Source organism: Neovison vison, chromosome 3 (assembly GCF_020171115.1).
Source record: "Neovison vison isolate M4711 chromosome 3, ASM_NN_V1, whole genome shotgun sequence".
In the NCBI taxonomy this organism is placed as follows: domain Eukaryota; kingdom Metazoa; phylum Chordata; class Mammalia; order Carnivora; family Mustelidae; genus Neogale; species Neogale vison.
In genome coordinates, this window is record NC_058093.1 from 64,882,560 (window position 1) to 64,908,950 (window position 26,391).

Sequence of the window (26,391 nt, forward strand, 5' to 3'; positions counted from 1 at the left end):
TCACTAAAGAAAACCAAACCATGAAAGAGAGAAAAAGAAAAAAGGATCAGAGAAAAACTAAAAAGCAACCACAAAACAAGCAACAAAATGGCAATAAAAACTTATCAATAATTACTTTGAATGTAAATGCTTTAAATGCTCCAATTGAATCACACAGGGTGACAAAGTGGATAAATAAACAAGACCCATTGACACTGCTGCCTACATGAGACTCATTTCAGACCTAACGACGTCTGCATATTGAAAGTGAGGGAATAGAGAAATATTTATTATGCAAATGGATGTCAAAAAAAGCCAGAGTCGCAATCCCTATATTGGACAAAATAGACTTTAAAACAAAGTCTATAAGAAGAGACAAAGGAGGACACTAAATAATAATAATAATAATAATAATGGAGATAATCCAACAAGAATATATAACTAAATGAATTCAGAGAGGTTGCCGGATACAAAAATCAATGTACAGGAATTTGTTGCATTTCTATACAAAAATAATGAAGCAGCAAAAAGAGAAATTAAGAAAATTCCATTTACAGGTAAATGTAAGATGCCTAGAAATAAACCTAACCAAAATGAAAGATCGTACTCCAAAAACTATAAAACACTGAAAGATAGTGAAGATGACCAAAAGAAATGGAAAGACATTCCAGCTAACAGACTGAAAGTACAAATATTGTTAAAATGTCTATACTATCCAAAGCAATGTACAGATTTAATAAAGTCCATTTCAAAATACCAACATCGTTTTTCATAGAACTAGGACAAAAAATTCTAAAGTTTATATGGAACCAGAAAAGACCCTGAATTGCAAACCAATTTGGAAAAAGAAAAAAAAATCTGGAGGTATCACAATTCCAAACTTCAAATTGTTACAAAACTGTAGTAATCAAAATGGTATGGTACTGTCACAAAAAACGGGCATCTAGATTTCTGAAACAGAATAGAAAACTAGAAACAAACTCACAATTATATTGTCAAGTAGTCTTCAGCAAAGCAGGAAAGAATATCCAACAGGGAAAAAGACAGTCTCTTCAACAAACGGTGCTGAGAAAACTGGTCAGCTATATGCTGGACCACTTTCTGATCCCATACATGAAAATAAACTCAATGGATTAAAGATCTAAATGTGAGATCTGAAACCATAATAATCCTAGAAGACAACACAGGCAGTAATGTCTCTGACATCAGCTGTAACTTTTTTTTTTTTTTAAGATTTTATTTATTTACTTGACAGAGAGATAGAACACAAGTAGGCACAGCAGTAGGGGGAGGGAGAAGCAGGCTCTCTGCTGAGCTGAGAGCCCAATGCGGGGCTTGAACCCAGAACCCTGGGGTCATGACCTGAGCTGAAGGCAGATGCTTAACCCACTGAGCCACCCAGGCACCCCAGCTGTAACATTTTTCTACATACCTCTCCTGAGGCAAGGGAAATAAGAGCAAAAATAAACTACTGGGACTATGTCAAAATAGAAAATGCTTTGCAAAGTGAAGGTAACAATCAACAAAGCTAAAAGGTAACCTATTGAATGGGAAAAGATATTTACAAATGACATTTCCAATAGAGGGTTAGTATTCAAAATATGTAAAGAAATTAACACTACTCAATACCCAAAATACCCTCAAATAATCCAACTGAAAAATGGACAAAAGACATTTTGAATAGACAAATGAATGGACGTCTCTCCAAAGAAGACATCGAGGTGGTCAGCAGACAAGTGAAAATGTGCTCGACATTGCTCATCATCAGGGAAAAGCAAATCAAAACCAAGGTGAGATATCACCTCACACCTGTCAGAATCGCTAAAATCAAAAACACAAGAAACAACAGGTGTCGGCAAGGATGTGGGGAAAGGGGAACACTCACGTGCTGTTGGTGGGAATGCAAACTGATGCAGCTAGTGTGGAAAACTATATGGAGGTTCTTCAAAAGGTTAAATATAGAACGACCCAGCAATCCTAATCACCCTACTGGGTGTTTTCTCAAAGAAGAACACGAATTCAAAGGAATACATGCTCCCTGAAGTTTATAGCAGCATCATCTACAGTTTCCATCACTTGATGAGTGGGTACAGAGGCACCCGGCTGACTCAGTTAAGTATCTGACTCTTGGTTTCAGCTCAGGTCCTGATCTCAGGGTTGTGGGCCTGAGCCCCGTATTGGGCTCAGTGCTCAGTGTGGAGTCTGCTGGAGATTATCTCCCTCTTTTTTCCCTCTGCTCCTCCCCCTACTTGCTCACATGTGCGTGATCTCTCTCTCTGAAATAAGTAAAATCTTTATTTAACAAAAGAAGAAGATGTGCAATGGATAAAAGAAGATATATGCAATGGAATATTACTCAGCCATAAAAAAACAGTGAAATATTGCCATTTGCCATGATATGGATGGAGCTAGAGAAGATCCTAAGAGAAATTAGAAAGACAAATACCTTATGATTTCACTCATATGTGGAATTTAAGAAGCAAAACAAAGGGAGAGAGAGAGAGAGAAAGAAAGAGAGAGAAAGAGAAACCAAGAAACAAGGCTCTGAATATAGGGACCTGTTGGTTACCAGAGGGGAGGTGGGTGTGGAGAGGGTGATATGTGGACGTGTTGATGATGGCCATGGGGATTAAGGCCTGCACTCGCTGTGATGAGCCCCGGGTGATGTATGGAAGTGTTGACTCACTATATTGTACACCTGAAACTAATACTCTATGTTAACTGTACTAGAATTGAAATAATAAAACACTGGCCATTCTGACATGTTTTTAAAAAGTACAAATGATAAATAAAATATTAGAGGAAAAGGGGGAGGGGGTGTATTATTTGCCTTTTCTCCGCACTAGATTTGTAGATGGTGGGAAAAAGCAATAATCAGAGGAAACTTTAGGAATGTTATAGGTACCCTAAGTAATCAGGCTTTGAGACAAAAAGATAAAAAAGACTTGAGTATTAACACTATTTACTTTGGAAAAAGATTATAGGAACTAAAAAAAAAAAAAAATACCCTTTGCCATTCTCCTTAAGGTTTGGCTAAATTCCAGGTTTTTAAGTATTATCTTGGCATAATGGGAAAGCCGTAAGCAGTCTGGAAGAGTTAAAGTGGCAGGTATTGAATCTGGCCTTTAAAATATAATCATAAAATTACTATGTTGGTCCTGAATTTCCCTTATTTTGTTTAAGGTAGAGTTTTATGAACTGGACCAGAGTGAAGTAATAGAAGTGCCCAATGATCATTATGTTATTATTGCTCTTTCTGAAAGCAATGAAATGGTATAATCAATGAAACTGTAGCTTCATTTAGCTGGTGGAGAGGACACACCAGTATGTTTATGGCTTAATTCCTCTTTAGAATGAGGATGAAGAAAGTAAAAAACTAAAAATGCTGTATGAAGAATGACTAAACTTTAAAGTCACACTTGCCAAGCATATCCAGAGCTCGCCTGAGATGAAGCTAAGAATGTATTTGCTTTGGAAAAACAGAGGATGACTGCATAGGGAGACAGCTGTTAAAATGTGCTTGGGTTCTTCAAAAAATAGGTGACTTCACCTGGGGTGTTTAATTTTGAAACCCTCTAAATTGTAGGTAAAAGTTTGTGTGCACATTTCTCAGGATAGGGGGTTTATCTTTTACTAGATACTCACTAGGGTTGTGCCCTGGATAACCTTAAGTTCCTGTCCCAAATGCTTACTAACATCTTCCCATACTAACGTAAGCAACCTAGACATGGGGCCTTTTGTTTATTTTTAGAACAGCCTCACAGAAGTACAACAGACGTATAATAAATGGTACCTATTCAAAGTGTATAATTTGGTTAAGTTCTGATACACATATACAGCAATGAAACTACCACAAATAAGATAATGAACATATCCAAAATATGCCAAGATTTCACCAAATCCTTTGTAATTCCCTCCACTTTCCCTTCTCTGCCGCTCCTTCTAGTCTACCCAGGAAACCACTGATCTCTTTGCTGTCACTGTAATTTGCATTTCTAAAATTGTATACACATGGAGCTATGTAGTATATACTTGTCTTTTCTGGCTTCTTTTCCATACACTATCATTATGTTGAAATTCATCCATGTTGTACCATGTATCAATAAATCATTCCTTTTCAAGCAGTATTCCATTGTGTGGATATACACCACACTTTGTTCACATCTTCGTCTCTTGATGGACATGTGGGTTGTTTCCAGGTTTTGCCATTACATGCTGTAATGGGTACCGCGTGTTATACGTAAATAATGAATCATTGAACACTACACTGAAAACTAATTATGTACCACACAGTGGCTAACTGAACAGAATAAAAAAAATAATAAAGCTGTTATCCATGTTCATGTATAAGTCTGTATAGACACACCTTGTCCTTTCATCTGGGTACAAACCTAGGAGTAGAGAGCAGCTGGCTCATACAGACGTATGTGTGACTCTGTAAATTACTGAAATGTTTTCTAGGGGAATCGTACCACTTTTACATTCCTTCCAGCAGCGCGAGGGAATTCCAGTTTCTTACACACTTGCCAACACCTGTTGTTAACTGTAACTTGCATTTCCCTGATAGAGCATCTTTCCATGTGTCTCTTTCATCTAGTCTTTTTGTTGTTGTTGTTTTCTTTTTATTCTTGTTTTATTATTGTGTAGTCTTTTTAAGGTCACTTTCTAACAATTAAGAGTTTCTATAAATGCAGGTGTAGTTTTTCTTGGTTAAGGAGAAGGCTTTTAAATATCATCCTCAATGGGAAAAATCTTGCAGCCTTCCCGTTGAGATCAGGAACACGACAAGGATGCCCACTCTCACTACTCTTGTTCAACACAGTATTAGAAGTCCTAGCAACAACAATCAGACAACAAAGAGAAATAAAAGGTATCCAAATTGGCAATGAAGAAGTCCAACTCTTTCTCTTTGCAGATGACATGATTCTTTATATGGAAAACCCAAAAGACTCCACCCCCAAACTACCAGAACTCATACAGCAATTCAGTAACATGGCAGGATAAAAAGTCAATGTACAGAAATCAGTGGCTTTCTTATACACTAACAATGAAAATACAGAAAGGGAAATTAGAGAATCGATTCCATTTACTATAGCACCAAGAACCATAAGATGCCTGGGAATAAACCTAACCAAAGAGGTAAAGGATCTGCACTCGAGGAACTATAGAACACTCAGGAAAGAAATTGAAGAAGACACAAAAAGATGGAAGACCATTCCATGCTCTTGGATCAAAAGAATAAACATTGTTAAAATGTCTATACTGTCTAGAGCAATCTGTACTTTTAATGCCATTCTGATCAAAATTCCACTGGTATTTTTCAAAGAGCTGGAGCAAATAATCCTAAAATTTGTATGGAATCAGAAGAGACCCTGAATTGCTAAGGAAATGTTGAAAAACAAAAATAAAACTGGCGGCATCATGTTACCTGATTTCAAGCTTTACTACAAAGCTGTGATCACCAACACAGCATGGTACTAGCATAAAAACAGACACATAGACCAGTGGAACAGAGTAGAGAGCCCAGATATGGACCCTCAACTCTATGGTCAAATAATCCTCGACAACGCAGGAAAAAATACACAGTGGAAAAAAGACAGTCTCTTACACCATACACAAAGATAAACTCGAAATGGATAAAAGACCTCAACGTGAGACAGGAATCCATCAGAATCCTAGAGGAGAACATAGGCAGTAACCTCTTTGATATCAGCCACAGCAACTTCTTTCAAGCTATGTCTCCAAAGGCAAAGGAAACAGAAGCGAAAATGAACTTTTGGGACTTCATCAAGATCAAAAGCTTCTGCACAGCAAAGGAAACACTCAAAAAAACAAAGAGGCAACCCACAGAATGGGAGAAGATATTTGCAAATGACAGCACAGACAAAAGGTTGATATCCAGGATCTTTAATAAACTTCTCAAACTCAACACACACAAAACAGATAATCATACCAAAAAATGGGCAGAAGATATGAATAGACACTTCTCCAATGAAGACATACAAATGGCTATCAGACACATGAAAAAATATTCATCATCACTACCCATCAGGGAGATTCAAATTAAAACCACATTGAGATACCGCCTTAACACCAGTTAGAATGGCCAAAATTAGCAAAACAGGAAACAACGTGTGTTGGAGAGAATGTGGAGAAAGAGGAACCCTCTTACACTGTTGGTGGGAATGCAAGCTGGTGCAGCCACTTTGGAAAACAGTGTGGAGATTCCTTAAGAAATTAAAAATAGAGCTTCCCTATGACCCTGCAATTGCACTACTGGTATTTACCCCAAATATACAGATGTCGTGAAAAAAGGGCCATCTGTACCCCAATGTTCATAGCAGCAATGGCCACGGTCACCAAAACTGTGGAAAGAACCAAGATGCCCTTCAATGGACGAATGGATAAGGAAGACGTGGTCCATATACCCCCTGGAATATTATGCCTCCATCAGAAAGGATGAATACCCAACTTTGTAGCAACATGGACGGGACTGAGTGAAATAAGTCAGGCAGAGAGAGTCAATTATCATATGGTTTCACTTATTTGTGGAGCATAAAAAATAACATGGAGGACATGGGGAGATGGAGAGGAGAAGGGAGCTGAGGGAAATTGGAAGGGGAGGTGAACCATGAGAGACTATGGACTCTGAAAAACAATCTGAGGGGTTTGAAGGGGTCGGGGGGTGGGAGGTAGGGGGAGCCAGGTGGTGGTTATTAAGGAGGGCACGTTTTGCATGGAGCACTGGGTGTGGTGCAAAAACAATGAATACTGTTACGCTGAAAAGAAATTTAAAAAAAAAAAAAAGGAGCAGGCTTTTTCTGAAAAGAATCATAAGCCTTTGTTAAGCAATTATAGGTGTTTCTTCATCCAAGAGATAAGCTTTTCAGATCTTCTAGCTCATCTAGTAAATGATAAAAACACAAATATAAAGGTCTTGGATCTCAAACAGCATCAGTCTACATCTTGGAAAATCTCCAAGAACTCCCTTATAGAATTCAGAAACCTCAACCTTACTATGGATTTTCTAATGTGTAGATCACACGTTCAAGTAGAGTTAAAGAAGAGAAGGAAATGGTCATATCATGGAAGGCAGAAGAGGTAAGACACAGGAAATCCATCCAATTTTGATTTACTGCTAGAGGTAAAAAGAAAAACCTGTCTCGGTCTTCCCTGTTTACAGCAATAGATCTTATTTAATTATACTAGATATCTAGATTCCAAGAGAAGAGTCTCACACCCAGAGTACATTCTGGAAATATTAACAAGACTATATGTATATAGGGCATGAAGGTAAGACATACTCCGAGATGTTAATGACAACCCCCCAGACACTGCTGAAAGATGACTTATATGTAGCAAATACTACAGAGTAAGATGATAGGCCAGCTGCTCTCCACTGTACTCTATGTATAAGACTACAAAATTTATGCCTCTTCAGTGCCTACAGTCACTTGGTTGAAAACAAAAACACTTACAGAAATAAGCTTTAAGCTGTATTTATGACCTTGTCAAATCATATGAATTCTAGGAAAGTTCTAATCAGTCACAGAAAATACACCAAAGGGAAATGAAACGTTTAATTCATAGGATCAACTTTTCTTGTCACTCTTGCTTTACCTTGATTTGTCTTCTAGCAAGGTTTTTCAATAATCACACACTAATAGGACATACACAGCTTGGGATTTAACCTACCAGCTTCTGGACTGGGAAAAGCTTTGGAAAAGTTAAAATTAATGAGATAGTAAGCACGCCGGTAAGAGGAATGCTATTTAAATTATGGGCCAATGCAGTCAACTGAGGCAGAGCCATCTGGTGTAAGCGCACAGCTTGGAGAAACCTGAAGGACTCCCAGCCCAGCCTGTGGCGGCCGCCTTCCAAACACAAACGTTTCTCACCCATGTATGTGGCCATCTTACACGGAGGAGGAGAGCTGGGCTTCTTTTTATATTATGTGGCACTGCCCAGAGGGGGACACCTATTTTATCTTCATTTCTTGAGTTATTTTCTTCTTTGTGGTATATTCTAAAACATTTGAAGGGTTTTAGTAGCCAGTACAAGGTACAGACCAAGGCAGAACAAGTCACTGATTTTTTTTTTTTTTTTAAAGATTTATTTCTTTGAGAGAGAGAGAGAGAATGAGAACACAAGCAGAGAGGAGGGGGAGAGGGAGAAGCAGACGCCCCACTGAGCAGGGAGCCTGTCGCAGGGCTCAATCCTAGGACCCAGAATCAAGCCCTGAGCCAAAGGCAGATGCTTAACCAACTGAGCCACCCAGGCACCTCTTTTATAACAAGGAATCAAACTGAAGCAAAGGTTGACTGGGAGTTCACTCTAGATTAGGATATAGCCTAAAGAGTAAAGGACCTGAAATCTAATGCATTTCTAATATACAATATAAACTTTGCAAAATCACCTTCCATGTGCCTTAGACCAGTGAAACTCCAGGTATCCAGTGGCCCAGATATTTATAGGTCCACATGAAGTATGGAATATGTGCCAGATGAAATCAGTCATTGCTCCCTTCATTGAGAAAGTCTTGCTACCTCCTCTCCCCCCACCCCCAAAAGTTAGTTGAACTTCACAACGCTATTGTGGCACAAGCTAGTACACAGATCACACTGAAAAGACCTCCTCTGTGCTGTTCCCCAAATAATACTCACCTGCCCCCATCCTTCCCCCACCATCCTTGATAGATTGGCTTGAACAACAGGGAAGATACTTAAACGGAACTTTTGGGGGGAACTTCACAATCAACAGTAGAATAAAAGATGGAGAGAGAACAGGAATGCGGGAAAAGCTGAGGAAATAAAATACTTCATAAAGAAGCTTCTTATCATAGTGTCATATTCAATTTAACATTTGTTCTGTATTTTTAATTTTTAACAAACCATTGTTAATTGTTGCACGAAAATAAGCTGGCATGAGCTTGGCAGACTCTGCTTTGTACCTGCAGCTTTGATCTTATCCAATAAATGTGAGACATTAATTGCAGTGAACACAGATCTCGCTCTTACACACGATTAAATCTGAAAGACCATCTCCATAATCTTCTCCCTTACCCCCTGACCAATTCCCCTTTCCCTGTTGAAGGTACTCTCACCTCTCTTTGAATGACGGCGTGCAGAGCTTGCTGATAACATAAAGGGAGTGGCCAGGGACCGCTAACTGCTCTGATTAGGGTGGGAGTAGGAGTTACAGTCTGTGCTGACACCCCTGCTAGAAATCTGAGGCAGCCGCTAGTTGGGGTAAGGGCGGGTGGGCAGTCTGCACAACAGAGAAAGCACAGTTGGGCAGAGTCATTGCAAAATCAGAGGTTAGGGACCATAAAATATACACAGAAATTCAAGGCTGACATACAGCAGACAGAGGGTACTTTGAACATGCCTATGGTACTGGTTCCGAGATTTGTTATATGGGATCCAATCTACAATGATCTTTCTTTTTTAGTAATCTTAAAAATTTTGTATTAAACTCTTTTGACACTAAAATGAGCTTCAAAAAAGTACATGTTTAATAAGTTAGGTCCTGTTCTTCTTCTCCTCCTCCTTCTTCTTCTCCTCCTCCTCCTTCTTCTTCTTTTTTTAAAAGATTTTATTTATTTGACAGAGAGAGGTCACAAGTAGGCAGAGAGGCAGGCAGAGACAGAGGAGGAAGCAGGCTCCCTGCTGAGCAGAGAGCCCGATGTGGGACTCGATTCCAGGACCCTGAGACCATGCCCTGAGCTGAAGGCAGCAGCTTAACCCACTGAGCCACCCAGGCACCCCTCTCTGCTCTTCTTTTTGCATAAAGCCAAGAAACCCATGCACAATATCTGTCCAAGTTTACCACTCATCCTGGGGCTGTCGTTATGTCACTGACTCCCAAGGAGACAGAGGAGACACGGAGTTGCCTGACAAAGCATCAGAACCTCTGTCAAGCAGCAGCAGTTCCTATTCAAAGGCTGTTCCCAGAAGAAAATGACTTGACGGCCACAAAAGCAGGATGTATGTTTACATATCACCCCTGTGAGAGATCCTTTTCGTCTTGCACTCACAACTGTCCCAGTTTACATGATAAATCGGTACGGTCATCCTACTTACAAGGGATCTAGACTGAGGCTCCTTGAAAGTAGAAACCACCTGTTCCCTCCAGAGTCCCAGCCGGTCCCCAACACTGAACCTGACACCCAGTAGGTACTAAATGAATTAACAAAGGAAAGATCTACAATCCTGACAGGATTAGGATGTAGTTTCTCAGAAGCCCATAAAGATAGGAAGAACCAGAGTTGATTAGAGCGGCATAAGGCTGGGCTTTTCAGACCTCCAGCTTCTACCCCATACCACAGAAGGAACCTCCTCTATCTTGTTAAATGCTTGAAAAACTCTTCCCCTTCTCCAGCTGGCCACGGTAGCACAAAGACAGAACAAAGTCTATTTAGCTCACTGTTGTACACGTAATAACCCGCACAGGGTCTGGCTCACAGAAGGTACACATAAATAATTATGGGTTGAATGAATGAAAATAAACTAGCAGCACGTTTTGTCAAGGATTATGTTAACTCTTGCAGGAATCTGCGATGAAATTTGAGCCTTGATCTTTCATTATGGATAGAAGGATAGATTTCATGGCAAACCAATTTTAGGCAAGTAGGAAGTAGTAGAGATGGAATTATTCTCCTTTATGGTGGAAGGAAGGGGTGTAGCCTCTCTTTGTCCCTAAAAGTCAATGAAACCTACAAGGAATTCAGGCATTCAAGTGTATTGTCTGATTACAGTACACTGAACTTGAGACATACTTATCCCACCCTTCTGCACTGTCTCCCAGATGGGAGCTGGAAGCTGGGTATATAGTGGTCACACTTGTAAGATGATCCCTTCAACCCTGACAGCATGCCCTGGGTCTTTTCTCCCCCTGTTACCATTGGGATTTAGACTATGTACTCCTACTTCCCTGTGCCTGCATTCATCCCGAACTGAAAGGTCAAAGCCTTCTGGACTCTAACTTCAACTGTTTCCAACACTCCAGAGTCTCAAAGGGGGCTGGGAAGTAGTACTTACTCAAAGGTCCTTCCTATGTAGATTTTTATCATGAGAAAGTCCCTCATGAGGAGACCACAGAGAACATGGGCTCTCCGTGTTGTGGTCCTGTGGCTAGGGATACAGGGGAGGAGGGGACAGTGTGTGGAGAAGTTGTATACAAGAAAAGTTGTGGCCTATTAAGACCTGTAACTTTAAAGCAGATGCATGTTCCCATCATGCGCAGTGTTCAGGTATTAAACAAATTCTTACTCAAGTGTGTACCATCCCGCTGGTGTTCCCACTAGACCTTGGGGTCCCACAAACATAAGCAATGTGCACCTTGCCTTGCCTAGTGTGTGGGCAGTTCTTAACCCAAGGAGTATAGCAAGGTCCCAAAAGTGTTGTTGGTGGGGTAGGAGTAAGGGGTAAGTGTGGCAAAGGCCAACTTTGCCAGAGCCTGGTTCTGGGTAGGACTCCGGGAAGAGTGATACTTCATCTCTACCTAGAAATAAGCACAGGGGTTTGCCGGCTGCGTGGGAACGTTCCGGGCGGAGGAAGAGGGTGTGAGAGTCGGGAGCGAGCGCGTCTGAGAGCACCGCGGAGGGTCCGGCGTGCTGGAGCGAGCCTGAAACAGAGGGACCGCGGGAGACACGGGTGACAAAACTGGCAGGGGCTGACGGCCTGGGCCTCGTCTGCCAAGGAGGATGGGTGTCATCTTCTAAGAAAAGAGTTTCCAGGATGATACCAGTTAGCGATGTGGACGTTACACACAGAAAAATATTATCACTGTTGTTGAACGTTTGGACGAAGAAATCTAAAATGCTGGTTTGGCTTTGGCAAAGTGAAAAGCTTTTAAGGGTCATAAGACATGTTGGAATGGAAGGGAATGGAATGGAACCTATCATTAAATGGGACCACTTTTGTACACAATTTAAAATGAAAAGCTTTACACACGTATGGTCAGTCTTTACACTTACAGCCCGTGTAAAATGACGTTCTCACGCAGGATGTGAAAAAAATTAATGCAGTACCTTGCCTGGATTCAGATAAATTAAAGGAAGAATTAAAACACCCAACCTATGGGGCGCCTGGGTGGCTCAGTGGGTTAAGCCTCTGCCTTCAGCTCAGGTCATGATCCCAGGGTCCTGGGATAGAGCCCCGCATCGGGCTCTCTGCTCAGCAGGGAGCCTGCTTCCCCTCTCTCTCTTCCTGCCTCTCTGCCTGCTTGTGATCTCTGTTTGTCAAATAAATAAATATAAATCTTAAAAAACAAACAAACAAACAAAAAACACCCGACCTGAGCATTCTCATGCGGGCAGGATCAGTCACTCTAAGCTGCTGCTGCGTGGGGGGTGCGGGCGGAATGCAACTAACCTTACAGAGAGGAGCTCTTTTCCCCAGACGATTCGTTAATGCAGCAATCACTGTATCTTACTATATTAGTTATCCTAATTGAACAGATAAGAAACCCTCTATCAGCAAATTCATTTTTCTCTCCTGACATTGTTCTCTTACCACCAAGGTAATGGAGAAGGAAGAGTCATTACTGCAAAGAAGATAAAAACGACACTGGGATAAAAACCAACTTCAGTACGAGAAATCTCGAATTGATTTTTTTGTTTGTACATTTGTTTTTACCAAAGCGGTATGAATAAAGTTAGCGGTGGAAAAGCAGCTTATCATGTGTCTTGAGGTTGGGAGTGACATGCCAGGGCTTCTGATGTCCTTCTTCAGGCACAATGGTCTGTACCTCATTTAAGACCCAGGGAGGTTGTTTACCTTACATTTGAGAATGTGTACAGAGGCAGTTCCCACCTCCTTGTGACCCATTGCCACAGGACACACTGTCACCTGCTAGTATACCTTAATGAAACCACCAGCCTCTCTGAACTCTTGGTGGATATGCGACATTATTTTAGGAGGAAAAGCAGGAACCTAAATAGTAAAACGTAAACTCAAAGACCCCCTGTGTGCATTACTATGAATAATAAATACTAACTTACATGCTTTAGGGTATCCAGATTGTCATTCAGCACCCACTACAAGTCATAAGAAGGTATGTTCAAGAGATGAATATCCTAGAAATTTAATAGCTTTCAAACAACCTTCCCTTTCAACTCTTAGCAGCCCAAGATTCACTGTTGTAATGGACCTGCACTTCTCTATTATTCTTAAATAAAATGCAGTGTCTCAGGATGGAAGGAAACACCGAGTATCCCAAATACTTAGGTCATAGTGTCCACAGTGACAGCTTTTCCACGTCTTCATCTCCCTACACTTTCTCTAGATTGGAATTCACCACACACGTGGGCTTGGCCAGCACCATCTCCTTGCACAATAAACTGAGTTATTAGAAATTCCAGTCTTCTTTGGGATGGGGAAAGCAGAGAAGATCTTAAATGTGTACTTTAAGAACATTGCCCTTAATGCCAGACACGGTCCAGATAATTATCAGAAAGTCGTGTTGTTGTTATTGCCATCATCGGAAAGTATTAGAAGGACGGCAGGGGAAGGAGCCAACAGACAGCTGGGGCTCTGAGGCCTGGTGGGGGCCAAATCATTCTTACGCCTAAAAATAGCAATCAGGGCAACTCAATTTTTGCTTTGGTCCTTGCAATGATACTGGAATTTCTGAATGAGAAGATTACCAAACTTTCAGGAATGGCCTGTACTTATTATGAAGGGGTCAGATATCACAAGTTCCTCAAAAGTCCAAGAGACACAATAAAACTATTTGAATTTCAGGCTTTCATCCCCTCCCTAATAAACTGAGAAGGTATCAATTTGCTGTCTTTCAGCCTTAGGGACCCGAGTGCAAGAAACGGAATTTAGACTTTTTACGACAGGTAGCAGATTTAAAAAAAAGGGGGGGGGATAAAGGTCACATTGATTTGAGGAATAAAGAGCAGAAGGAGGCAAACGCAACACTCTGGCAAGGAAGGAGACAAGAAAGCAACACCGTGAGGTCATTAGGAGGCACAGGTAGTTTGCTATCCATGTGATGCCATCCATGTAAACAAAGTGGCTGATTATCTTAGGGAAGGGAGGCTTTCTTGGGAGGATGCAGAGAAGGGGCTCATGGAGTGCACAGTAATGAGATCGAGGACTAAGAGGAGTCATAGGCAATCAAAATACAGAAGAGGAGCCAGGAAACAGACGCTGACTTGGGGATGATCATCAATAATGCACTGAGGAATAAAAATCAGAAGAATGTTTGACAGCAGTGAAAAGGGCAAATAAGACTGTGGGCTGTATGTGTAGCCTCAGAGAGAACAAGGCAGGACTGTGTATTCTGAAGCTATTTAAGGCAGCAAGATCTCATTAACTCTGGGAAGATCTGGCTTTTCCTACCCTATGGAAGAAATCAAGTGAAAAGCCGTGAGTTGCAACTGAAGTCGATTCCTGATTCAAAAGATGGGGTACTAGCAAGGACAGTGCAGTTCCTGCCTCAACTCCAGCCCTACTACAGAACAAACAGCCTCCCTCCCCTCTCCATCCCTTCCTCCTTCTTCCCCTTCCCCAGGCTTCTCATAATCCTATACTTTAAGGGTGTTAAGAAGAGGATGAGGAGACATAGATTAGCAAGGATGGAAGCGTTGTGATCGCGTCACTCCTCTTCACAGAAATGTCTATGGTAGCAGAGCTGCCTACAGAAGGTTGTAAAGCAGTTATGAGACGTATGAAGATTTGCTAATCCTGAGACAAAAGATAAATGAGTTTCCCTTTTATTGATGTACGTGTTCATGGCTGTCCAATCATTTAATAAAACAGACCATTAAGGAGATGATCCCCGGAATTCTAATCAGATCCTAGGACGGCATGGTAATTGGCAACCCTCGTTGGGGGAGGTCCTGATGTTTTCACAAAGACCAGTTTGCACGAAGTCACCCAGGGAACACTGAAACTGTCAAATAATCCCCAAATAATATCTTTCTCTGTTCCTTTGGGTAAGATTTTAATTTCATTGGCTGTTCATGACCACCGGTTAAACAAGCCCTTGGGTTGACAGTTCCTCATTTTGACTTTGAGAAATTCTGCAAACAAGAACAGTGATATTGTCACTTTTGGATAAATAAAACTATTGTTAATAATTAATGATAACAGGGATCTTAGGTGGCTCAGTCAGCTAAGTGCCCGACTCTTGATTTTGGCTCAGGTCATGATCTCAGGATAGTGGGATCAAGACCCATGTCGGGCTCCACGCTCAGTAGGGAGTCTGCTTAAGACTCTCCCTCTGCTCCTACCCTCCCCCCCAAATTGTGCTAGCTCTCTCTCTCTCTCTCTAATAAAATCTTTAAAAAATTAGTGATAATATATTTAGTGAGACTTTTCATGTTCTCTATGTATCATGCTCTATACTTAAAATCCTTACAGCTACCCTCTGAGGTTGAAACTATCATCTGCCCCATTTAACAGAGGAAACTGAGGCACAGAGAGAAGAAAAACCTTGCTCGAGGTCACACAGCTCAGGAGGGGCTGACACAATATCTGAAGGTAGGCAGATACTCGAGCTCACTCGAGTGGCTCACCAGAGCTTGTATCACCTCAGCGCATGCTGCCTCCCAGATATCTTCCATCTCAAAACAGACTTATTGTCCTAAGGCAGGTACTTATAAATCAGGACTCAAGACGCACCTGAGCACGAGCCCCTCTACAACAAAGAGCAGCACCAGTGTGGCTCCCATCTTATCTAAAAGCTCATTTTGTTCCTGCAAGGCAGTCACGGGGCCCATATGAAGATCTCCTTGGGCACCCGAATAGTGAACCGAGAGAGGAAGCGGAACACTATCCAAACACCCTCCACGTTCTCCAGCAGGACCATTGTAGAAGGAACCAGGGCTGATACTTTCCAACACACAATACCATCCTCTTTCTGATCTTTGTGCCTTTCCACTAAGATTTTTCAAACACCTCAACTCCTCAAAACCTTGACCGTGAGTCCCAGTGAAGCTGTGGAAAGGTAAACTTGCTTTGAGGATTATTTTGTGGTTGATGCTTCTACATCTTATTTCCCTCTTTAAGTAAACAATAACAACAACAACAACAACACCTTCTTCCTTGGATGAAGGCTTCACCTTGTTTGAGAAAAAAACCTCATTGCTGGGATAGAACACAGTGACAGAGCTGATTTTGTTGACATTAAATGACAACTTTAGAAATTCACATGAGAAATTCTTGAGATAGAATGATCATATTTAAAACCACCTAAAAAACGATGGTATTTGGGTACACTCGGACGACTGCTTCTAGCAGGTGAAGGTGTGAGAAGATGGGCAGCTTAACTGCTTGCAGATGCTTTATGCTCTGTGTGAAGGGCAGCTATAATGCTAAATAGGGAACAAGCGACCACTATGGCTTTAACCAAGAGCAGCGCTGGAGACACTCACCATTCTCTGCCCAGAGTGCTCAGCCCCCACAGGCCAAGGGAAGCAGCATTCCCAGCTGTTCCCTTTTTCCACAATAGAGACATCTGTTTGCTGGTCAGGCTGAGACCGGGCTGGGGAGGGCTGAAGAGTGTGATCAATGTCCCATCACTTGTCAGCTGCTTCCGGGCTTTAAACCCATCATAAGGAACCACCACCAGGATCATGCTCTAAGCAATAAAGCTAGTCAGTCCCCAAAACAAGGAATAAAATATATTGTGATGAATATGGGACCATCCATGAGGTTTAAAAAGTAACATCATCGAGGAACTGATCCTTACGGGTGAATCATCACATAAATTGTCCTATGGAGCTATTTTCAAGTGGAATTCCCTCTGCTTCCCGATACATTCCTATCCATTGTCCCCCTCAAAGAACCAACAGCACCAGGGAACTCATTTGATTTTTATGCAAGAACAAGAAAAAATAAAATCCAGATGCTACATATTTGACTAATGCTTGAAGAGTGGTCGTAAATTTGACACCTCAGAGGTCCTGGTGAGGACGGCCAGACAGCAGGGGGTGATGGAGTTAATGAGAACGAGAGGATGATCTGGACTTTAAGGGTAGAACAATTATTCAAGAAATCTAGAAAGGATATTGTTTATAAACTTTCAACCCATTTGCTTATCCGGAAATAGATATTTCTCTAGAAGAGTACAAGTGAAACCTTCACTTAGTCCAGTTAAGTGCTGTTTCCATCATACATATTACAGACAGGGAGTTTTTTTAAATTGCAGTAAATTCTGAGTTCGAAAAAGGAAACACATCCATCATCCATCAGAAGCATAGCGAAATACCCAAAGTGTTAAGCAACAAGAAAATCATGATTAAAGTTGTCCACCCAGATGCACAAGAGACCTTGTCTTTAAACACGGTGATGGTAGATGAAAATTTCCAGTTGCTGTTAGAGTAGGACTTGCTGTGAGATGTGACAACAGGGCTAACTGAAAGGCAGCAATAGGTTGAAAGCTTACAGAGAAATCAGAAACGTAGACACCAAATAAATGGTTTTTAGAAACTAAATTAAAAAAAATAAAAAAAGAATCCTCATCCTACAGGTAGTTTAATGAAATAAAAATGGAGCTAATGACAAAAAGTAAAAGATGACAATTATATTTCATCACAAATCTACCCTGTCAAAAATAACAGCTGCCTGGGAGAATGGAAAAGCAGCAGAAAAAACCGCAGTGGCCTGACATTTGAGGTGCAGGATCTCATAGGACAAATGAGGAGGCTGTTCACAACTAAATGACATTTTGGCAAGATGACGCAGAAGATTTATTTCTAACTGGCTGGAGGTCAGTTAAATGTATATATATTTCCATTTCCAAAGAGTTAATCTGCCACAGGCCCACAGTGTGCTGTTCAAACACACATCCCATTCTTAGTTTAGCAGAAGGTGAAATTTGGCACTGTTCTGGACAAGATATTGGCATTAGCCTTTTAATGAGAAATGGTGAGATAAAAATGATGAATTCATTCTTGCCTCGGTAATGTAGTAAGAAACGACCACATTCCAAACACATTCTGGTTTCCAAGACATAATTCTGGAAGACAGAAACCTCTGAAATGCCCATCCTACTTAGTCTATAAATCTGAATGGTACACATGCAGGCCCCCAATTTTTGCTGCTAACACATGCCGGTGATGTGGTGAAGACCAATGAAACCCAATAGCACCAAGAACCCCATACATTTTTATGCAGAATGGGAAGTTAAGTTAACTCGATCATGTATTCATTCAGCAAATACTTATCAGGCATCTACTAGGCACTCAGTATTATTCTATTCGTCAACTGTTTAGGGATATACCAGTTGACAAAATAGACAAAAACACCCTGTGTGTTTGGAGTTTAGTCCAGTCATTAGTGAACACACTCAACAAAGTCCCTGAATGACCAGCATTTCCCAGAAATTACATTTTACCAAGTGTTACTACCCAGAGTGCTCAAATAGAGTCCAAATTGGCAATGACCTATTAGGAACTCGGATTTCAAAGGGCTGCCGTGGTGAATTGGTGCAGAGTAGTTTCAATTTTAAGGACAATCCAGATTATCTAGTTGGGTCAAGTAACAAACACTTACTATAGGGAAATGCGTGGTAGTTATAAACGCTCTTCAAAACTTGCTAGTCTGCAAAATCCTATTAATCCTAAACATATTATAATGGCCAACTAAGTCACTGCTAAGAGAACATGAACATTTCTTCCACACTTCCCCAGTGATACGACTTGCCAGGATAACCACCCAAATCGGACCAGAAACCCTAAGCCAAGAACAGAACATTAAGTTGTGTACCTGGTCTGAGACTGTCTTTAGAGCTGGAATATTCTGCCCTGGGCATCACTCTGATGAGTGGGACAGGAGAGGGGATGGGAGGAGATGGGGGCAGGGAGGGGGTGAGTCTGCCTGGAAAAACGTAAAGGGACGTGCGCTGGAGTTTTAAAATGAGTTTGTCTGACGGGAGTGGAAGAGGTCCTGGAGTTGGGTCAAAATTACAACCTCAAGAGCAGTAAGGGTTGTTAGGACAATCCTGTGCTCATCTTTGAACAAGAACACCACATACTGCTGCTGCTCTATTATCTGCTCCTGTGAATATGGCTTGCACGTTCATGCTGCAGTTCTACAGGTGAGGTGGGGACTGCATTTGGCATTAATGAGCTTCATCAATAAAGTGTTAATAAATGACAAGGAAATCTGCAAGGAGACAGAGTATCAGCAAGATGGACGCTCACAGCAAGGGTTCTGAAAAGGGGTGCTCCTGCAGACACCCAGACCACAGTGGACTAAGGGCCTGGCTCTCTGAGGATTCTGTGTCTCCTCAGCTACCAGGGTCAGTCCTCATGCGTGCATGCGACTCCTTCTCCTCCCTCAAAGGAAACAGTGCAGGACTTTACATTCTGCTGGTCTTTTCTAAGACTGGACTGTTAAGCGCACATTGAATTTTTCTGGTCCAAGATCATGTCTAAGGATGTTAATGATCTCCAATAAGTCATAAGGGATATGGGAGTCTGAAAAAGCTGTAGAGCCTTAGATCGATAACTTCATCAAAGAGGGAACAATCAGGCTTGGGTCTGCAGAGATGGCATGCTGTATTTGAAGGAAGAAAACAGGATGGCACCAGTTGGCACTAATGCACACTACTAAGGTTGGGAACTCAAATGTCTTCAGGGGCCAGGGACCAAATATAAATCAGTCAGAGAGGAGGGGGCAGAATTTTGCTTTTGAGGATTTCATGCCTGGTTGTTTTCAGATCTGGGTTTCCTAAGACAGCCCAAACTGGATTCTTAGGTCAAGTTTTTCATTTTTTTTTTTTTAATGTTGGCAACTAATTCCAAAATTTAAAACCATTGCCCAAGCCAAACAAAATACATTTGTAGGGAAGATCCAAGGCTTGGGTCAGTAGGATCCACCCCTACACAATAGCAAAATGGTCGGGAATTGGGAGTCAGAGCAGAAAAAAAAAAAGGATGTGGGATGAGTTATTGACTGAAACGTGGTTCAGAGGCTTTGCGGTAAAAACTTAAAGCTCAACAGATTTCAATTTTGGTATGCCAACAGAGGAAAAGAATTCCACAGGCACAGAGACATTCAATTAAGACTGCCTAGGTTCATTTCCTCAAGAACTGTGATTAAATTAAGACTGGAAATCGAAAATGTGGACTAAAGTAATTTTAAAAATCAGTTTTTCACAGTTTGGGATTTATTTTTTAACATATTCAAACAAAGGGAGTCATGGCTTCAAGTCAGGGGAAAGTCTATAACACATAATTAAGGTTGGAATTTGCATACCAAATGTAGTTAAGAAAATGGAACCAAACAACACAATCAGCAATGAAGCTCTAAGAGTACATGAACTTTAAGAGAGGATTTGTCTATTAAAAACAAACCCATAGAGCATGCGACATTTTTAAGAAGTTCATAAGCAAACTAGATTTTGCTCTTCTGTCAAGTAGGAGATGCTCACCAATGAAATACGAGCACAAATAAAGGCACATTTTGGTTTTTCCTCCTCTTTAATAGTCCTCACTTTTGAAACTGGGCTGCAAATTGCACATCTAAATAGCACTTTTGAAAGGATGTTAGACTACCATGGCCTCACCTCAAAACAACAAATATTCTGAAGACCCTTCTCTACCTAGAAGGTAGAAAATTTAAAAAGAAGATGTAATGCTGGGCGCCTGGGTGGCTCAGTGGGTTAAGCCGCTGCCTTCGGCTCAGGTTATGATCTCAGGGTCCTGGGATCGAGGCCCGCATCAGGCTCTCTGCTCAGCGGGGAGCCTGCTTCCTCCTCTCTCTCTGCCTGCCTCTCTGCCTGCTTGTGATCTCTCTCTGTCAAAATGAATAAATAAAATCTTTTAAAAAAAGAAGAAGATGTAATGCTATTCAACAAGATGATTGTGGGGTCAGCAGTGGTTATTGTGGCCAATGCCCCACCATGAGTTCATGGGGATCTCAGCCCCCACACCCACTGGTCTGTTTAGGGATGGGTGGTGGGCTCATGGGGCTTAGTGACAGAGGGGGAAAAGCTTGTTGGGGGCACCTAGGAGAGAAGCTTTCTTGCTCTTTAGTAAGGACCAGGAAAGGCCAAATGTGAATTAGGGAACATATAGCATTGTTTGTCAGTGGAAGCCTCTTAGGACAATGAAGGGATGAGCCGTGGTACAAAGTCAAAGCTGTGGGGACTGGGCTAAGAGAGGGAAGACCCCAGGCCTGACCGATGCCGCTGGGATATGCTGAACAACCCCAAAACCCTTCTCTCCCTCTGGATTTCCAGGTCTGTGAGCTAAAGTCCTTGTGGGAACCATTTTAACCATTTTGTTACCTTCAGCTTAAATGATTCCAGTTGAAAATGCACTTTCTTCTGGAGAATCATTCCCATTCTTTAAAACATTAAAAGTCAACTTTTACCCAGTGTGGTTTTCTGAGAGGCATTGGTTGTAGCCATACAAAAACATACAGAACTACAAAAAAAATTCCCTCTCTCTTTTCAGTTTCTCAAAATACCACAATCTGCTAGAAATGTTATATGTTATTTGGAAATGAACATTAGTAGGCTAAATACAAATGAGGCCATATTTAGGACTCTGTCTAGAAGACATTCCCTTTTGGAGTCTCCCCAGAAGAAACCTTTCTGGGTTTGACCCAACAACTTTCATTTGCCAGTCAGGAATACAGTCTTTTTTTTTTTTTTTAAATTAATTAATTAATTTATTTGACAGAGATAGATCACAAGTAGATGGAGAGGCAGGCAGAGAGAGAGAGAGGGGGAAGCAGGCTCCCAGCTGAGCAGAGAGCACGATGCGGGACTCGATCCCAGGACCCTGAGATCACGACCCAAGCGGAAGGCAGCGGCTCAACCCACTGAGCCACCCAGGTGCCGCAAGAATACAGTCTTATACCAACCTATGAACTGCTTAAATGAACAGCAAGAGAGAACATTCTGGTACCTAAGATGTTAAGAAAAAGTTACAGAACTTTCCATTTGCTAGGAGGACAATGAAACCACCATCTTAAATATTACAGGAACTTAATTTTCTCTGAAAACACTATGTATCTGCAAGAATTGCTACACTGTCTGTAACCATCTTCCTGCCTACCAAGAAACGGTAGTATTCAGACTGGGTATATAGTAAACAATACTCATATAGTTACTAGTAAAAAAAATCAACATTACTGATTTCCATATTTATGTACAATGCTGGATTCCAAATATCTAAATATCATTTCATAGAGTAGGTTTTTTTTCTTTTTTTTTTTTTTTTTTGAGATGAAAGTCACATAACACAAAAATAACTCTTTTAAAATGAACAATTCCGGGGCGCCTGGGTGGCTCAGTGGGTTAAAGCCTCTGCCTTTGGCTCAGGTCATGATCCCAGAGTCCTGGGATCGAGCCCCGCATTGGGCTCTCTGCTCAATAGGGAGCCTGTTTCCTAGTCTCTCTCTGCTGACTTGTGCTGTCTGTCTGTCAAATAAATAAATAAAATCTAAAAAAAAAAAAAGGTAAAATAAAATGAACAATTCCATGATTCAGTACATAGGAAATGTGTAACCACCCCTTCTATCTCGTTCTAAGACATTCTTCTCATCACTCCAAAAGGAAACCCCATATCCTTAAACAGTCACTTCCCAACCCTGCCTCCCCCCCCACCCCAGCTCCTAGCAGCCACTGATCCATTTCCTGTCTCTATGGATTTATCTATTCTGGAGATTTCATATAAATGGAATCATATAATATGTGACCTTTTGTGTCTAGCTGCTTTCACTTAGCATAATGCTTTCAAGGTTCATTTCATAGAACTTTAATAAACTTAGAAATTATACCAGAAAGAATGTTGACTTTAGAACTCCCTGGAGGGAGGTCTCCAGTATAGCTAGAGACAGGCTGTTTGGGCCCAAGCAAAGAAAAGTAATATTAGAGTTAAGGCCTTCAGGTCATAAAACTCAACTATATTAATACAGAGTGAGTATGTTGGGTAAGTAGCAGCCAGTTGGGGAAAAAAAGACTAACTGGGATGCAGACCTCAGTGAGAAGTATGCTAAGTGAAGTAGTCTTTTACAAACTTTATTTGCAAATTTCAATTATTTCATAATAAAACATTTAACAGTTTTTTAACAAAGTAGTTTTCTTTGCTATCAAGTTCAGTATAAGAATTGGTATTTATATTATCTAAAATTTTAAGAAAACATGTGATGTCATTAGTGGAACCATAGTATTCCTTTCCTGTCTAAGCTCTGAAATGCCATAGCACATTAGGAATCGGGCATCTGTGTAGTGTAAGGATGAGCACTGCCCTTCAGAGGGATACAGAAAAACTAGAGAGGGAGTGCCCGGGTGGCTCAGTGGGTTAAGCATCTGCCTTCGGCTCAGGTCATGATCCCAGAGTCCTGGGATCGAGCCTGCACTAGGCTCTCTGCTCAGTGAAGAGCCTATTTCTCCCTCTCCCCCTGCTTGCCATTCTGCCTACTTGCGCTCTATGTCTCTGTCAAGTAAATAAATAAAACCTTAAAAAAGAGAAAAAGAAAAACTAGAGAGGGTAGCAAGAGAGAGGAGATGGGAGGAGGTTTAAAGAAACCATACAGGCACTGAAGAAAGTTCACTGAGAAGAAGAAACAGAGGTGGGCTCCGGATCAATATTTGGAGAGGGGACTAGAGATGTTCTCCATTGGGCAGAGATTAAAGTTGAATGGATTTGGCTCAGTATAAAGAGCTCCCAACCAGAAATTCAGCAACGGCAGCTGCCTCTCACAAGCAGGAGCTCCTTGGCACTGGAAACCAAGGGACACCCTCAAGCGCCACTGCTTCTTCCCAGCCCCTTGGTCCGGGACCTCAGTCTTTGCGGACACACAGGGACCCAGGCACAGAGAGGCTCTGCGCCGACATAACCCTCTGTTGGGACCATTCTGAACTTATTAATTTGAGAACAAGGGACCTCACGTGTTCATTTTGTCCTGAGAACTGCATTGCCAGCCCTGTGTGTAGGTAGAGAAGACATCTTATCTGATAATGTTGGCAGCTAGACAGCCTCACTGGGTAACAACAGGACAGTCTGAGCAGGGAGACGTAAAACTGTGATACAAATAGATTTCAAGTTCAATGCTTTGGGGCGCCTGGCTGGCTTAGTTGGTTAAGCAGCTGCCTTCGGCTCAGGTCATGATTCCAGGGTCCTGGGATCGAGCCCCGCATCAGTCTCCCTGCTCAGCAGGGAGGCTGCTTCTCTCTCTCTCCCTCTCCCTCTGCCTGCTGCTCTGCTTACTTGTGCTCTCTCTCTGTCAAATAAACAAATAAAATCTTAAAAAAAAAATTCAATGCTTTAACTTAAATCATATCAATGTACGTGCATTTACCAATCTTGTGACATAGGGCAAGGCTACATAAAAAAAAAAAAAATCCTAGATTTCAAAAAACCTTTTTAGTTCTATGTTCCAGCTTTAACAACAGTTTAACAATTTGCCTTAATCAGATTTCCCAAAGCATCCCATTTGTTTTTTAAGGAAACAACTCACTTTTTGAACTCCTATCTTAGCAGGGATGTAAGTGATATAATTTTAATAAGAAGAAAACCTATGAAAACAAGTGTAAGACTCTAATGAACACAGAGTTTACCTGGCGGGAGCAGACATGGAGCTAGGGAAGGGGAATCCTAGAGTATTTTCTCTATCTCCTCGTGGCAAGCAGAGGATGCCTAGGGTGCCACCAATGCATTTAAGAGAGGGACCTGAGAGCGTTACTGAATTCAGGAGGTCGAGTTCACAGAATCGGCCATCCCTTTGTAGAAATATTAGGCTTATTGCAACATTTTCTGTTTGAGTTGTTCCATTAAGACCAAGGAGCATGGCTCTACTCCCTCGGGAAAAGAAGCATGCGCTTCCCTGGGATAAGGATATAAACTCCCCCTGACTGATGAGGATTCCTGTTGCCAAGTATCAGAGAAAGAGGTAGGACTTGGGGAAGGAACTGGAGCTCAAAACCAGAGAGAGAAAGCACTTGATCATAGGCTATGGAAGCAGAGCTCAAAACGCAGGCCTCCTGGGGCCGGGGATTCACCTTTCTCTCCTGATCCCTCTTCCTGGCCCAAGCAGTACACATGTGTGTGATGTCCTCCCCTGCAGGAGGACAGGGCAACTTCAGTCACAGGGAAATAGGCAGAAAACTAAGAGTCACCTCCAGGCTAACTGCAAGTAAACTGTTTGGTAGGGCCCACTATCCAGTTGCCTCTTCCTGAGTGTCCGTTTTCATGGTGTGGCTCCCACACTCTGCCTTGCTCTGTTTGGGCCAGAGCGGAAACTCCCGTGGCTGGCTCCAAGGCAGGAGAGGTATGTGTGGGGGACCTCACGGACTCCAGGAGACTGCAGTGCTGCAACCATTCTTGCCCTCATGGGGTTTCCACATCCACTCCCGGCTAACTGGTGCAGTCTCACTTTACCGGCGGAACACACAGGGCTGCCTTAAAGCCTCTAGCTGGTGTCTCACTAAAGACATCTTATAGCTGATGGGCGGGGGCAGATGAATGGAGCTCAAACCAGAAAGAGGAAAGGACCATCATTTTCCGCCTGCTAGCACGCTAACCTTTCCATGGGATCGAATGAAGACTCCTGACAGTTCTACGGATTAAGACATTGAGCCTAGGGAGATGAAGTTAACTTCCTCAAGTCCCATCTGGAGCTGAGATCTGAACCTGCCTCTAATTTGAAAGCCGGGGCTCTCTGCCTACATCACATTGTCTCTGCGTGTCTCCAATGGTGAAAGTCTATGAAACAAGATGGGGATGTTTGCTCCATTAAATCATAAATATCAGTAAACGATGTGGAAAGCCACGAGGCCTCCCTAGAAACAATAACCAATCAATCTGCGATCAGTTATTTAAATAATTACCAGAGATGTCAGTTAATGGAGCCTGTGTGATAATGGAGCCTAGACAGGGCTCTGTATAGTAATTTCTATGCCATTCAGTGTTTTTATTGTCTCTACTCCCCTACTCCAGAAATTTGGAAAGCTTTATTTCCTAGAAAGTACTGCATAGAGAATAAAGCCCATAAAAAGAGGGTTAAAAACAGGAATGACTAGCATGATCAGATAGCTTTGCTGGTTTATAATCACTCTAGAAATCACACTGGGAGAAAACACGGTCTCAGCTCAACATCCAGTTCACGGAGACAAAGGTTAGCTAAACAAGAGCTTATTCTACTACGCCTGCATTCGGAACATAAGGCTAACTGGAATGCCTACTTTAATTTAGGTAATTAGAGTATCAGTCCCTGAAAGAAAATTTGCTAAATTCAACTGCAATTAATGGACTTGAAATGGCAAGTTTGCTTTAACCCAAAGAACATGAATATTTTATGTCTTCTGTACTCTACTATAATGATAATAGTTCTACTGTATATATAATGCTACCTTAGCCCACACCATAATTTGTGTGAGATTAAGGCACTATTACAAAATGGAAAATATACTTCATTCTCCATGGGAATATACATGAAGGCA

General features: G+C 41.7%; 1 protein-coding gene and 1 long non-coding RNA gene across 5 annotated transcripts in view; one reads left to right on the forward strand and one right to left on the reverse strand.

Annotated features, from left to right (window-relative positions):
• LOC122902561 overlaps positions 1–12,633 on the forward strand; it is a 37,220-nt gene extending 24,587 nt beyond the window's left edge. The window contains exon 4 of the long non-coding RNA XR_006383824.1: positions 12,502–12,633. This is a non-coding gene — a long non-coding RNA (uncharacterized LOC122902561). The remainder of the gene's footprint in view (positions 1–12,501) is intronic.
• The window catches only part of STK39 (serine/threonine kinase 39), a 302,762-nt gene that overhangs the window by 23,172 nt on the left and 253,199 nt on the right, over positions 1–26,391 (reverse strand). The window lies entirely within an intron of this gene.